The following is a 12903-nucleotide window of genomic DNA, read 5'->3' as shown; positions in this document are numbered from 1 at the left end:
TCAGTAGAGTTTTTGATTAATTCTCATCAATGACAACATTCTAGACCTGAGTAAACACTCATCTAAGGCTGGTATCTGGGGTAATCTGGTTAATGATTATACAAACTATTAAGTTTCTCTTTCTTTGTAGAATGTTGACAGCTGTAACTTAATAGCTACACTCACTGACACAGGATAAACTTTATCCCTCATGTTGGCTTGATCAAACTGGTAAGTTGCCCCACACTATAGCTGTACAAGTCTCCACATGGCCAGACGCATAGTGGTCTTCTCCCCTAGTATGCTCATCCTTGAAAAATGCCTTGAGGTCTGAAAGTAGACACCAAAGTTGAAATACTTTACAAACAATGATCTAGGCTAAGTAAAACAAAATGATTTTTGGATGTACTGCTATGCTAACTAGCTAGCTAGAGTGTAGTCAGTGGCTAGCTAAGACAGAGAAAGGGGACGTACAGAAGAGCTCTGATCACGCTGGTCAACTGTAGCTGACAGTGTCTGCTAGAGATGAAGTGCAGGAACTTCCTGCAGGAAGTTGTAGTCTTGCTGAGGTTGTAGTCTTGCTGAGGTTGTAGTCTTGCTGATGTTGTAGTCTTGCTGAGGTTGTAGTCTTATTGAGGTTGTAGTCTTATTGAGGTTGTAGGTTGTAGTCTTGCTGAGGTTGTAGTCTTATTGAGGTTGTAGTCTTATTGAGGTTGTAGTCTTGTTGAGGTTGTAGTCTTGCTGAGGTTGTAGTCTTATTGAGGTTGTAGTCTTGCTGAGGTTATAGTCTTGCTGAGGTTGTAGTCTTATTGAGGTTGTAGTCTTGCTGAGGTTGTTGTCTTGCTGAGGTTGTAGTCTTGCTGAGGTTGTAGTCTTGCTGAGGTTGTAGTCTTGCTGAGGTTGTAGTCTTGCTGAGGTTGTAGTCTTATTGAGGTTGTAGTCTTGCTGAGGTTGTTGTCTTATTGAGGTTGTTGTCTTGCTGAGGTTGTAGTCTTGCTGAGGTTGTAGTCTTATTGAGGTTGTAGTGTTGCTGAGGTTGTAGTCTTATTGAGGTTGTAGTCTTGCTGATGTTGTAGTTTTATTGAGGTTGTAGTCTTGCTGAGGTTGTAGTCTTGCTGAAGGTTGTAGTCTTATTGAGGTTGTAGTTTTATTGAGGCTGTAGTCTTATTGAGGTTGTAGTCTTGCTGAGGTTGTAGTCTTATTGAGGTTGTAGTCTTGCTGAGGTTGTAGTTTTATTGAGGTTGTAGTCTTGCTGGGGTTGTAGTCTTGCTGAGGTTGTAGTCTTGCTGAGGTTGTTGTCTTATTGAGGTTGTAGTTTTATTGAGGTTGTAGTCTTGCTGAGGTTGTAGTCTTGCTGAGGTTGTAGTTTTATTGAGGTTGTAGTTTTATTGAGGTTGTAGTCTTGCTGAGGTTGTAGTTTTATTGAGGTTGTAGTTTTATTGAGGTTGTAGTCTTGCTGAGGTTGTAGTCTTGCTGAGGTTGTAGTTTTATTGAGGTTGTAGTTTTATTGAGGTTGTAGTCTTGCTGAGGTTGTAGTCTTGCTGAGGTTGTAGTCTTGCTGAGGTTGTAGTCTTGCTGAGGTTGTAGTTTTATTGAGGTTGTAGTCTTGCTGAGGTTGTAGTCTTGCTGAGGTTGTAGTCTTATTGAGTTTGTAGTCTTGCTACTCTGTTGCTAATTAGCATTTCACATTTTTTAGAGTAAATTGAGGCAAATATATTGATAAAAGTCCCCTTGCCAGAGAAAGAATTACATGGCTATCAAAACGTCACGCCAAGGTAAGCCTACACCACACACACAATTAATAATATATTTTTTGTAAAATTCACGATGTGAAAAATTATAGCGGAAAAAAAACGTTGGAACCATTGTTGTGTTTTTATGGGTATTATGAGCGTCTACTATGGTGGACTATTAGCCGTCACAGACACATCTACGCGTCTACTGTGGTGGACTATTAGCCGTCACAGACACATCTACGCGTCTACTGTGGTGGACTATTAGCCGTCACAGACACATCTACGCGTCTACTGTGGTGGACTATTAGCCGTCACAGACACATCTACGCGTCTACTGTGGTGGACTATTAGCCGTCACAGACACATCTACGCGTCTACTGTGGTGGACTATTAGCCGTCACAGACACATCTATGCGTCTACTGTGGTGGACTATTAGCCGTCACAGACACATCTATGCGTCTACTGTGGTGGACTATTAGCCGTCACAGACACATCTATGCGTCTACTGTGGTGGACTATTAGCCGTCACAGACACATCTACGCGTCTACTGTGGTGGACTATTAGCCGTCACAGACACATCTATGCGTCTACTGTGGTGGACTATTAGCCGTCACAGACACATCTACGCGTCTACTGTGGTGAACTATTAGCCGTCACAGACAATTCTATGCGTCTACTGTGGTGGACTATTAGCCGTCACAGACACATCTATGCGTCTACTGTGGTGGACTATTAGCCGTCACAGACAATTCTATGCGTCTACTGTGGTGGACTATTAGCCGTCACAGACACATCTATGCCTGCTAACAGTTCCATCTGAAAATGCTCACTTCGTCTCCATAAGAATATCATGTTCATGTTGTTACGTTCCCCAGTTTCTATGTTCTGTTTTGTATTTGAGTGTGTGTTTCAGGAGATGGCTTCCTGAAGTACTCCCCAACCAGCTGATTGGTCAACACCAGGCTAATTGGTGATTGGAGCTGACCCCGCCCCCTCGTCAAGAAGCAGCTGACTCTAATCACCATTGCCACCTGAAGATAAAAGCCAGTGTTCTGCCCAAGAGAGATTTTAGAAAAGAGGAGAGAGAGGAGATGAGATTTGGAGTAGAGATTTGGAGATTGAGAGAGAAAAATTAGATTGTGATATAGTGTGGGTTGTGTATCAGAAAGTGTGGTATGTACTGTTGTTGTTGGTAGCAGTTTTTCTATGTCCTGTGTTTGTGAGTGTTTGTGAAATCATTAATAATTACTCTGTTTCATTTGTTCCCAGGGGGGAAGGAGAAGGCACTTTGGGAGTGCTTAGGCAAGAGGCCCGCGGGCATACATATACCCGTAGTATATTTACTGTCTAGGCACACTAGGTAAGACCTGGGCGGACCACCCCCTGTATTTTGGTTAGGGCACCAGACGGTGCTAAGTTAGGTAAGTTAAGTGGGTAGGCAGGTTAGATAGGAGAGGGGGAACTTTGATATTTACTTTCTTTGCTTTGGTTCCGTCCAGCCCCTTTTCCCCATATTACCGTGTAAGAAAATAAATCCAAGTAAACGGTAAAATCTGCTTTTGTGTCATCCTTACTCGCACCTACAGTCCATACCTCTTGCACTTCAGAGAGTTGAGTTGTAGCAGGGAGTTGCGTTCCCTCTTCTCAGAGGCGTGCGTAACATAATGGGGGCTCATCCGGGATTCCATTAAACCCACCGGACCCTGCTGCACTGAGCTCTCTGTGGTTAGTGATTGAGGTGTGATGGTAGGTTGTGAGTTTGGATGACTGGTTTAGTTTGTGTGTTCAGTAAATTGCTGTGTACAAGATGGCTGCCTCAGCCATCTCCAAGTTCATTGATGCGCCCTCTATTGATTGTTTTTCCTTAACTGGAGAACAAGCTGATCAAAAGCCAATTAAAATCTTACGAGACACCGGGGCGGCGCAGTCAGTAATCATTACTGATGCTTTACCCTGGTCTCCTGAAACGTATTGTGGCTCACATGTTATATTACAGGGCATAGAGACAAAAACAGTACCTGTACCATTACACTGGGTCCACTTAGTGTCAGATTTGGTATCAGGACGTTTCCGTGTTGGTGTAGTGTCTACACTGCCAGTAAAAGGAGTCACATTGCTACTAGGGAATGATATTGCTGGTGGTAACGTTACTCCTGTGTTAGAGGTAGTAGACAACCCAGAAATCAGAACTACAGATGAGATATTGGTTCAAGCATTTCCACATGTTTTTCCTGCTTGTGTGTTAACGAGGGCACAATCTCGCAAGCTTGGAGATGTGGTGGATTTGGCTAGTTCCATTTTTGAGAATGTTGAAGTAGAAGACAATGCACCGAGTATTCCTTCTGCAAGTCCGACAGTTTTTACTCCTGTAAAAACTAAGGAAGGGGACTGCGAAATCGCACCCCAATTACATGACATTCTTTTGTCTGTCACCCCTGAGAAGGTGATTGAATGTCAAAAAGGAGACACCAGTCTTCGCAAGTGTTTTGCTTCGGTAATTTCCATTGAGGAAGCTAAAACTAGAGAGACTGCCTACTTTATGTAAGCAGGAGTTTTGATGCGTAAATGGGCAGCTCATGACACCGTTAATGACTGGAGTGAAGTGTGTCAAGTGGTTGTTCCTACACCGTTCCGACAGCAGGTGCTGTCACTCGCCCATGACCAGGCGTGGTCTGGACATTTGGGGATCACAAAGACTTATAACCGGGTCCTTCGTCATTTTTTCTGGCCAGGTTTGAAGTCTGACGTGGTCCAATTTTGTAAAACATGTCACGTATGTCAACTCACTGGGAAAGCGAATCAAACAGTTCCTAGAGCACCGCTCTACCCGATTCCTGTGGTGGGGGAACCGTTTGAAAGAGTGATAGTTGATTGTGTAGGTCCGTTGCCAAAAACCAGGTCAGGTAACCAGTTCCTATTAACAATAATGTGCAGTGCTACTCGATACCCAGAGGCTATTCCTCTCCGTACTATTACGGCTAAGACTGTGGTGAAGGCACTGGTGAAGTTCTTCTCTACGTTTGGACTCCCTAAAGTAATCCAAACAGATCAGGGATCCAACTTTATGTCCAAAATGTTTTCAAATGTGTTAAAGACATTGTGTATTTCCCATCAGGTCTCAAGTCCGTATCATCCAGAGAGTCAAGGGGCTCTCGAACGCTGGCATCAGACACTGAAGGCAATGCTACGCAAGTATTGTATGGATACCAGTACCGATTGGGATGAGGGGGTGCCCTTTGTCCTATTTGCTATAAGGGAAACGATACAAGAGTCCTTAGGGTTCAGCCCTGCTGACCTTGTGTTTGGACATACCCCAAGGGGTCCGCTGAAAGTGTTGAAGGAGCATATCTTATCTCCTACACCCAGTAGCGCCCCTAAAAATGTGTTGGATTATGTCAGTAAGATGCGGGAGAGACTGCACGCCGCATGTGCGTTGGCCCAAAAGTCTCTTTCCTCTTCGCAAAAACGCATGAAGGTGCATTATGACAAAAAGGCTGTTGGCCGTTCTTTTGCACCAGGGGATCAAGTTTTAGTTTTGTTGCCAATTCCTGGCTCATCTCTGTCAGCACGTTTTTCTGGACCATATCTGGTGGAAAAGAAACTCAGTGACACAAACTATGTGATAAAGACCCCAGATCGAAGGCGTTCTTCCCGTGTGTGTCATGTTAACATGCTAAAAGAATATTATGTACGTGACTCTCCAGACAGCTCCTCAAGTAAGCCGGTCCAGCCCGCCGTCTCCAGTGTGGCTGCGGTGGTGCTGAAGCCTGGCTGGGACCTAGAGGAGGATAAGGAGGATGGGTTGGAGTTACGCCATACCTTCTAGCAGTGTTAACGCCTATGTAATTCAGAGATGCTGAAGAAGTTACCCTCTCAAATGGAACATTTGGATAGCGATCAAACTAAGGACCTTATCCTATTGATAAACAGTTTTCTCAGTGTGTTTCAGGACGTTCCAAGTCGCACGTCCATCTTGGAACATGACGTGGATGTGGGCAACGCTGCTCCTATACGTCAGCATCCGTACCGGGTTAATACAAAGAAAAGGGAGGTAATGAAAAGTGAGGTAGCTTATTTATTACAGAATGACATGGCAAAACCCAGTAACAGCTCCTGGAGTTCCCCATGTATTCTTGTTCCTAAGCCTGACGGTACGTCCCGCTTATGCACGGACTATCGTCGAGTAAATGCAGTTACAAAGTCTGATTCTTTTCCTCTACCTCGATTAGATGACTGCATTGATAGAATTGGCTCTGCTGCTTACGTTAGTAAGTTAGATTTGTTAAAAGGTTATTGGCAGGTGCCTCTGACCTCTAGAGCTTCTGACATATCGGCTTTTGTTACGCCTGATAACTTTGTACAATACACTGTGATGCCCTTTGGCATGTGTAATGCACCTGCTACTTTTCAGCGTCTAGTTAACATTGTGTTTGCAGATGTGCCAAATTGTACTGCATACCTTGATGATGTGGTGATACATTCGTCTACTTGGTCTGATCATCTCTCCACTTTGAAAAGTGTGTTTCAGCGGTTGGAGAATGCTTCTTTAACCCTCAATTTGGCCAAGTGTGAGTTTGGGAAGGCTACGGTGACTTACTTAGGGAAACAAGTGGGACGAGGTCAAGTGCGCCCAGTAACTGGCAAGGTGGAGGCAATTGTTGCTTTTCCTGCTCCCACGACTCGACGCCAGTTGCGCAGATTCCTAGGGATGGTAGGGTACATTCTGTAAGAATTTCTCGACGGTAGTAGCTCCCCTTTCATCTCTGCTTAGTCCCAAGGTACCATTTAGGTGGTCCAAGGACTGTAACCATGCGTTTGAGTCCGCTAAAGCGCTACTTTGTAGTGCCCCAGTGCTTGCCGCCCCCAACTTTGACAAACCTTTTAAGTTGGAGGTTGACGCTAGTATAGTGGGGGTGGGTGCGGTTCTCTTACAGGAAGATGAAGACGGAGTGGATCGGCCCGTCAGTTTCTTCTCCCGTAAGTTCAACTCGTGTCAGTCAAGGTACTCCACAATTGAACAAGAGACGCTAGCTTTATTGCTAGCCTTACAGTTCTTTGAGGTATATGTGGGATCCAGTGCCTTTCCTGTAATGGTCTTCACGGACCATAATCCTTTAGTGTTCTTAAAGCAAATGTACAATCAGAACCGCCGCCTTATGCGGTGGGCTCTGATTGTACAAGGATATAATGTACAGATAGCCTATGTGAAGGGCTCAGCGAATGTGGTTGCTGACGCTCTATCACGGGTTTACTAACTGGGGAAGCGTTGGTTTTTGTTATTACAAACTGTATGTTTGCAATTTTTGTGGTGGGCGTGTTACGTTCCCCAGTTTCTATGTTCTGTTTTGTATTTGAGTGTGTGTTTCAGGAGATGGCTTCCTGAAGTACTCCCCAACCAGCTGATTGGTCAACACCAGGCTAATTGGTGATTGGAGCTGACCCCGCCCCCTCGTCAAGAAGCAGCTGACTCTAATCACCATTGCCACCTGAAGATAAAAGCTAGTGTTCTGCCCAAGAGAGATTTTAGAAAAGAGGAGAGAGAGGAGATGAGATTTGGAGTAGAGATTTGGAGATTGAGAGAGAAAAATTAGATTGTGATATAGTGTGGGTTGTGTATCAGAAAGTGTGGTATGTACTGTTGTTGTTGGTAGCAGTTTTTCTATGTCCTGTGTTTGTGAGTGTTTGTGAAATCATTAATAATTACTCTGTTTCATTTGTTCCCAGGGGGGAAGGAGAAGGCACTTTGGGAGTGCTTAGGCAAGAGGCCCGCGGGCATACATATACCCGTAGTATATTTACTGTCTAGGCACACTAGGTAAGACCTGGGCGGACCACCCCCTGCATTTTGGTTAGGGCACCAGACGGTGCTAAGTTAGGTAAGTTAAGTGGGTAGGCAGGTTAGATAGGAGAGGGGGAACTTTGATATTTACTTTATTTGCTTTGGTTCCGTCCAGCCCCTTTTCCCCATATTACCGTGTAAGAAAATAAATCCAAGTAAACGGTAAAATCTGCTTTTGTGTCATCCTTACTCGCACCTACAGTCCATACCTCTTGCACTTCAGAGAGTTGAGTTGTAGCAGGGAGTTGCGTTCCCTCTTCTCAGAGGCGTGCGTAACAATGTTGCTTTCCGAATCATCTCTTGTATTTATCTCAACTCACACATTAGTTTGGTACAGCAGAGGTTAATATAAGCCTCGCTGTCTGCATGTAGAGTCTCCAGTACCCAGCTGTCAGAGGTTGCAACTAGAACCTTTTATTGTGCAGAGGGTTTTGAGTTCACTTCCTGGTTTGGGGAGAAAGGGACAGAACTCACTCTGTTATATCAGTACCTGTCGCTTACTCGGCTTTGTTAAAGTGAATTATGACAACACATTAAATACTGTGTTGTGTCTCTACAGCAGAACAACTCGTTGTCACGTTCTGACCTTTATTTCCTTTGTTTTGTCTTTATTTAGTATGTTCAGGGCGTGAGTTGGGGTGGGCAGTCTATGTTTGTATTTCTATGTTTTCCTATTTCTGTGTTTGGCCTGATATGGTTCTCAATCAGAGGCAGGTGTTTTGTGTTGTCGCTGATTGGGAACCATATTTAGGTAGCCTGTTTTGTGTTGGGTTTTGTGGGTGGTTGTCTTCAGTCTTTGTGTGTCTGCACCAGATAGAACTGTTTCGGTTTTCACGTTTGTTGTTTTGTATTTTAGAAGTGTTCAGTTTATTGTCTTTTATTAAACATGATGAACACTAATCACGCTGCGCTTTGGTCCTCTCCTTCCACAGAAGAAAACCGTTACACTCGTTCCATGATGGCCTTGTCAGTGATCCATCCCAGAAGTTCAAGGCCTCTTCTGCACACAACATGATGCACAATAGCGTCAATAAAAACCCTACAATAAAAAACAACTACATATAATTCTAGTGAATCCCTTGTCCTTCCAGGTGTTACACTATTAACAGTTGAGTTCATCAGGAACTTAGTGGGTTCATCTAACAATCCTAATCACCAGCTGATACATTTTAATCTCATACACAGGGTATACCTTCCACCTAGAAAACATCATTTAATGTTTTGGAAAGAGGTACCCTCTGTCGTATCTGCTGTATTGGATATCATCATACCTTGTTCCCCCAAACTGTTTTACTGAATGATAATTCACCACTGTCATTACAGGAAAGCAATGATCTCCTCCCTAATCTCACACACTCTCTTGAGTGCATTAGGCCTACCTTTACTTAGCTACCTAACATCCTCATGTAAAAGTAGATCATGATGCTCAGCAGACTACGAAACAAAGGATAAACGTTGATCGTATAAAGTTTATGATAGCCATAACCGAGTCCATAGTTTTTATAGTCACGACTGAGTCTAACCAGGCAGTGTAGTCTTATCGGCGGAGAAAGAGCCAGTAGGCGGGCAGATTGACCCTGTACCTGATTTCTTGTAATTTATACTGATTGACAGCACTTAATGGGCAGGACTATAGGAAAATAGATTTTCTCATTGGAAAATATTGAGCAAGAGCTCATTTTGACACTAAATATCTGATTTGGTTTTATTTTTACAGCAAAATGATCTTAAAAAATGTATAAAACATGTCATGGCACAATAGGGACTGTGAAAGTACACACACACTAACACACATGCACACAATCCTATTTTACTAACCTTGTGTGGACACGCAATTGATACCCATTCAAAATCCTATTTTCCCCACCTTTAACCCCAAAACCTATCCTTAACCTTAAACCTTAACCTAACCTAACCCTACACCTTACCTTTAACCCCTGACTCTAATTCCAACCCTAATTCTAAACCTAAACCCCCATAGAAGTAGCCCTTTTCCTTGTGGGGATTGGCAAAATGTCGCCAGTTGGCCTAATTGTTGTTCGTTAACTATTCTTGTGGAGACTTCTGGGCTAGACTCGATTTCAGGCATCAATAGCCATGTAGGTGCAAACCATGAATAGGCGGGCAGATGGACTCTGTACCCCAGTTAGCAGCTCTGATTGGCTGTAACTGGTATGTTACTGATATTAATTGAAAGCACTTAATAGACAGGACTATAGGAAAACAGAATCTCCCATTGGAGAATAATGAACAAGGGCTCATTTTGGCACTAAACATTGGAGTTTTGCTGGGATTGTTTTTCAGATTTTTTTAAATGAATGTTCAGCATTAAAGGGCCATTCTAAATTGATAAATTGGACAGATCTTGCCAGCGGACCACCAGTTGAATAGCCCTGACCTAGATGTTTAAAAATGTGTTGAGAGAGCTTTGCTTCTTTTTGTTTTTATTTTGGAAGCCAGTTAATTCAACCTCTCATAAGATGCAAGTCACTGACATGAGTATTGTCATTTCATTACTTGAAATGGTTCTTATTTTATTTATTTTCCAGTTGAGCTCAAAAATGGACAATACATCTGTTTCAACCAGAGAAGCGGTTCCGCAACTGGAAGGAACAGAGTGTATTTATAAGTATCAATGTACATTATATCACACAGGGTTCGGGTCAATTCAATTTAAATTCCAGTCAATTCAAGAAGCACACACTGAAATTCCAATTCTCTTCAATGCTTTTCAATGAGGAAAATGTGGAATTGGAATTTGGTTTACTTTCTGAATTGACTACATTTTAAATGGAATTAACCCCAACCCTTTTTTCACAACACAAAATGGCTGAGATTATTTCATTCCTGCACAGGTTTAGGAAAAATGTTTGGGATACTTGTGCAATAGCCATTTTAGAGCTTGTTTCACTTCCAAAGTTTAATATGTATCCCATATTTCTAGCACGCAATGGCTACATCAAGCACTACAAACTCTACAAACTTGTTTTGTATTATTTTGTGCCCAATAGAAATTTATGGTAAATCATGTATTGTGAAATTTTGGAGTCACCTTTATTGCAAAAAAGAAACCTGAATGTGGATGCTACAGACATCTTACCCTGCCCCCACCCCAATGGATATGTTTCATGCTGAATATCCACCACTAGTCATCTACCTGCTCCCCCTGGCTGTCACAGGAAAGGTTGAGAAAGACCATGAGCCAAAATACGGTAGATATAATATTTCTACAGCGCTATCTAGAACCTAAAGGGGTTATTCGTCTGTTCCCATAGGATTACTATTCTGTGCATTAGCCTACAAACTAGGTAATGGAATGATTACAAATAAGGAAGGAGCATGATTAACTATGCATTTCTTGATTGCATAAAATAACGCGATTTAATCAGGACATGATTGTACAGTTATTGGTTTAGTAATTTAGAGTTGATATGTTGGAGTAAAACGGTTCAAGTTTTCAGTGACCAGACAATGTATTCAGTAAAACAAAATGTATCAATTCTGATTGTTTTATGTTTCAGCTCAACAAAAACATGCTTGGATATGATTCTGAAGACTCAATCAGCAGCATAGAAATAACATCAGATGAATATGTGTCAGGGACAGAAAGGGACAGTGAGAGCAGCGTAGAAATAACATCAGATGAATATGTGTCAGGGACAGAAAGGGACAGTGAGAGCAGCGTAGAAATAACATCAGATGAATATGTGTCAGGAACAGAAAGGGACAGTGAGAGCAGTATAGAGCGCTGCACTGTATTGAAGAACAAAGGCCCCACCAAAGCAAAATCTGCTCCTAAAGACGGTCCTAACAACACCTATAAAAGACATAGAAATACTGAATCTGACACCTCTGTGCAAGAATCCACAAGTTCAGTTGAAGTCATGCACATTTTTTTTCTCCTTTATTTAACTAGGCAAGACAGTTAATAACAAATTCTTATTTTCAATGACGGCCTAGGAACAGCGGGTTAACTGCCTTGTTCAGGGGCAGAACGACAGATTTTTACCTTGTCAGCTCGGGGATTTGATCCAGCAACCTTTCGGAAGTAAATACCAGTTGAATGCATTCATGTAATTTGAACTCATTGATAAACGGCGATTGGCTATTGGCCAACAACTGCGTCAACTATAAACTAAAAGTACAGCGATCATGCTTATAAACAAATTATAGAGTTCAATAACAGATTTTTATAAATAATGTTTTGTTGCATTTAACTGCCAAAAATGCTGTTATAGAAACCATTTCCTTAGTAGGTGACGTCAGAGGTCACCATCTGATAGAAGTGGGAGCCCAGGATGATAGACGAGTTTCGGAGGGCTATTCAAGAGGTAAATTCCCACTTCCCACTTGGTAACAAACGCACCATGACACTGCTTCCTTCAGTGCCTGATGCGTACTTGTGACTCTCATGAAGTAGGCTTGTCTGTAGCACGGTACATCTCCCTGGGGTAATATGAAAGCCTTGCCCCCACTAAGCCATTCCTCCTAAATCATTTCCCAGTGTGCCTTGCCTTTGCTAGTGAATTGTAACATTACCAGCCATGACTATTTGTTAGTGACAGAGACATGGTTGTTGAATTCGGTCCTGTGGCCTTAACTAAGTTAATTCCTAGGCGTATATTATCATCATAAAGTCTATCATCGTAAAGTCTATCATCGTCTTTGACAATACATTACATCTCTGAAGGTACATTGTGTATTTTCATATTTTTGTACTCCAGGGAACTATACTGTACCCTTATTTCTAAGTGTGTGTATACCTGCTTACCTGCCTGTCTCTCTCTGTCTGCCTTTCTCTGTCTGTCTGTCACTGCCTGCCTGTGTGTGCGCCACTGTGTCTGCCTGTCTGTCTGTCTGTCTGTCTGTCTGTCTGTCTGTCTGTCTGTCTGTCTGTCTGTCTGTCTGTCTGTCTCTCCCCCTGCCTGCCTGTCTGTCCCCCCTACCCGCATGTCTGTCTGTCTGCTTTTGTCTGTCTGTCTCTCTGCCTTGCCTATATGTTTGATTTTGTAAATTTTAAAAATCTGCCACCCAAAAAGTTATGTCCTGCTCCTTCCCTGACTTTTCCTGAATGTTTGTATTTTTTACTGCTCATTTCTCAGAATTTTGAAATCACACAAGTATTTAGAGCCTTTGTACCAGTTTTTTCCCCACCTATTCCCAAATTAATCTGCCAAGACAATGTGCTGTAGGACGTTGGTACCTATTCCCAAATTAATCTGCCAAGACAATGTGCTGTAGGACGTTGGTACCCAGCCAGGTGCTAATGAGTCTCTCTCTCCTCACTGAAGGAATGACAAATGGATGAATGGGCCATAATTGTGCACCTATTCTCACAATGTAATTT

The sequence above is a fragment of the Salvelinus fontinalis genome, chromosome 2 (assembly GCF_029448725.1).
Source record: "Salvelinus fontinalis isolate EN_2023a chromosome 2, ASM2944872v1, whole genome shotgun sequence".
NCBI classification, from domain to species: domain Eukaryota; kingdom Metazoa; phylum Chordata; class Actinopteri; order Salmoniformes; family Salmonidae; genus Salvelinus; species Salvelinus fontinalis.
This window is presented reverse-complemented; position numbering follows the sequence as displayed.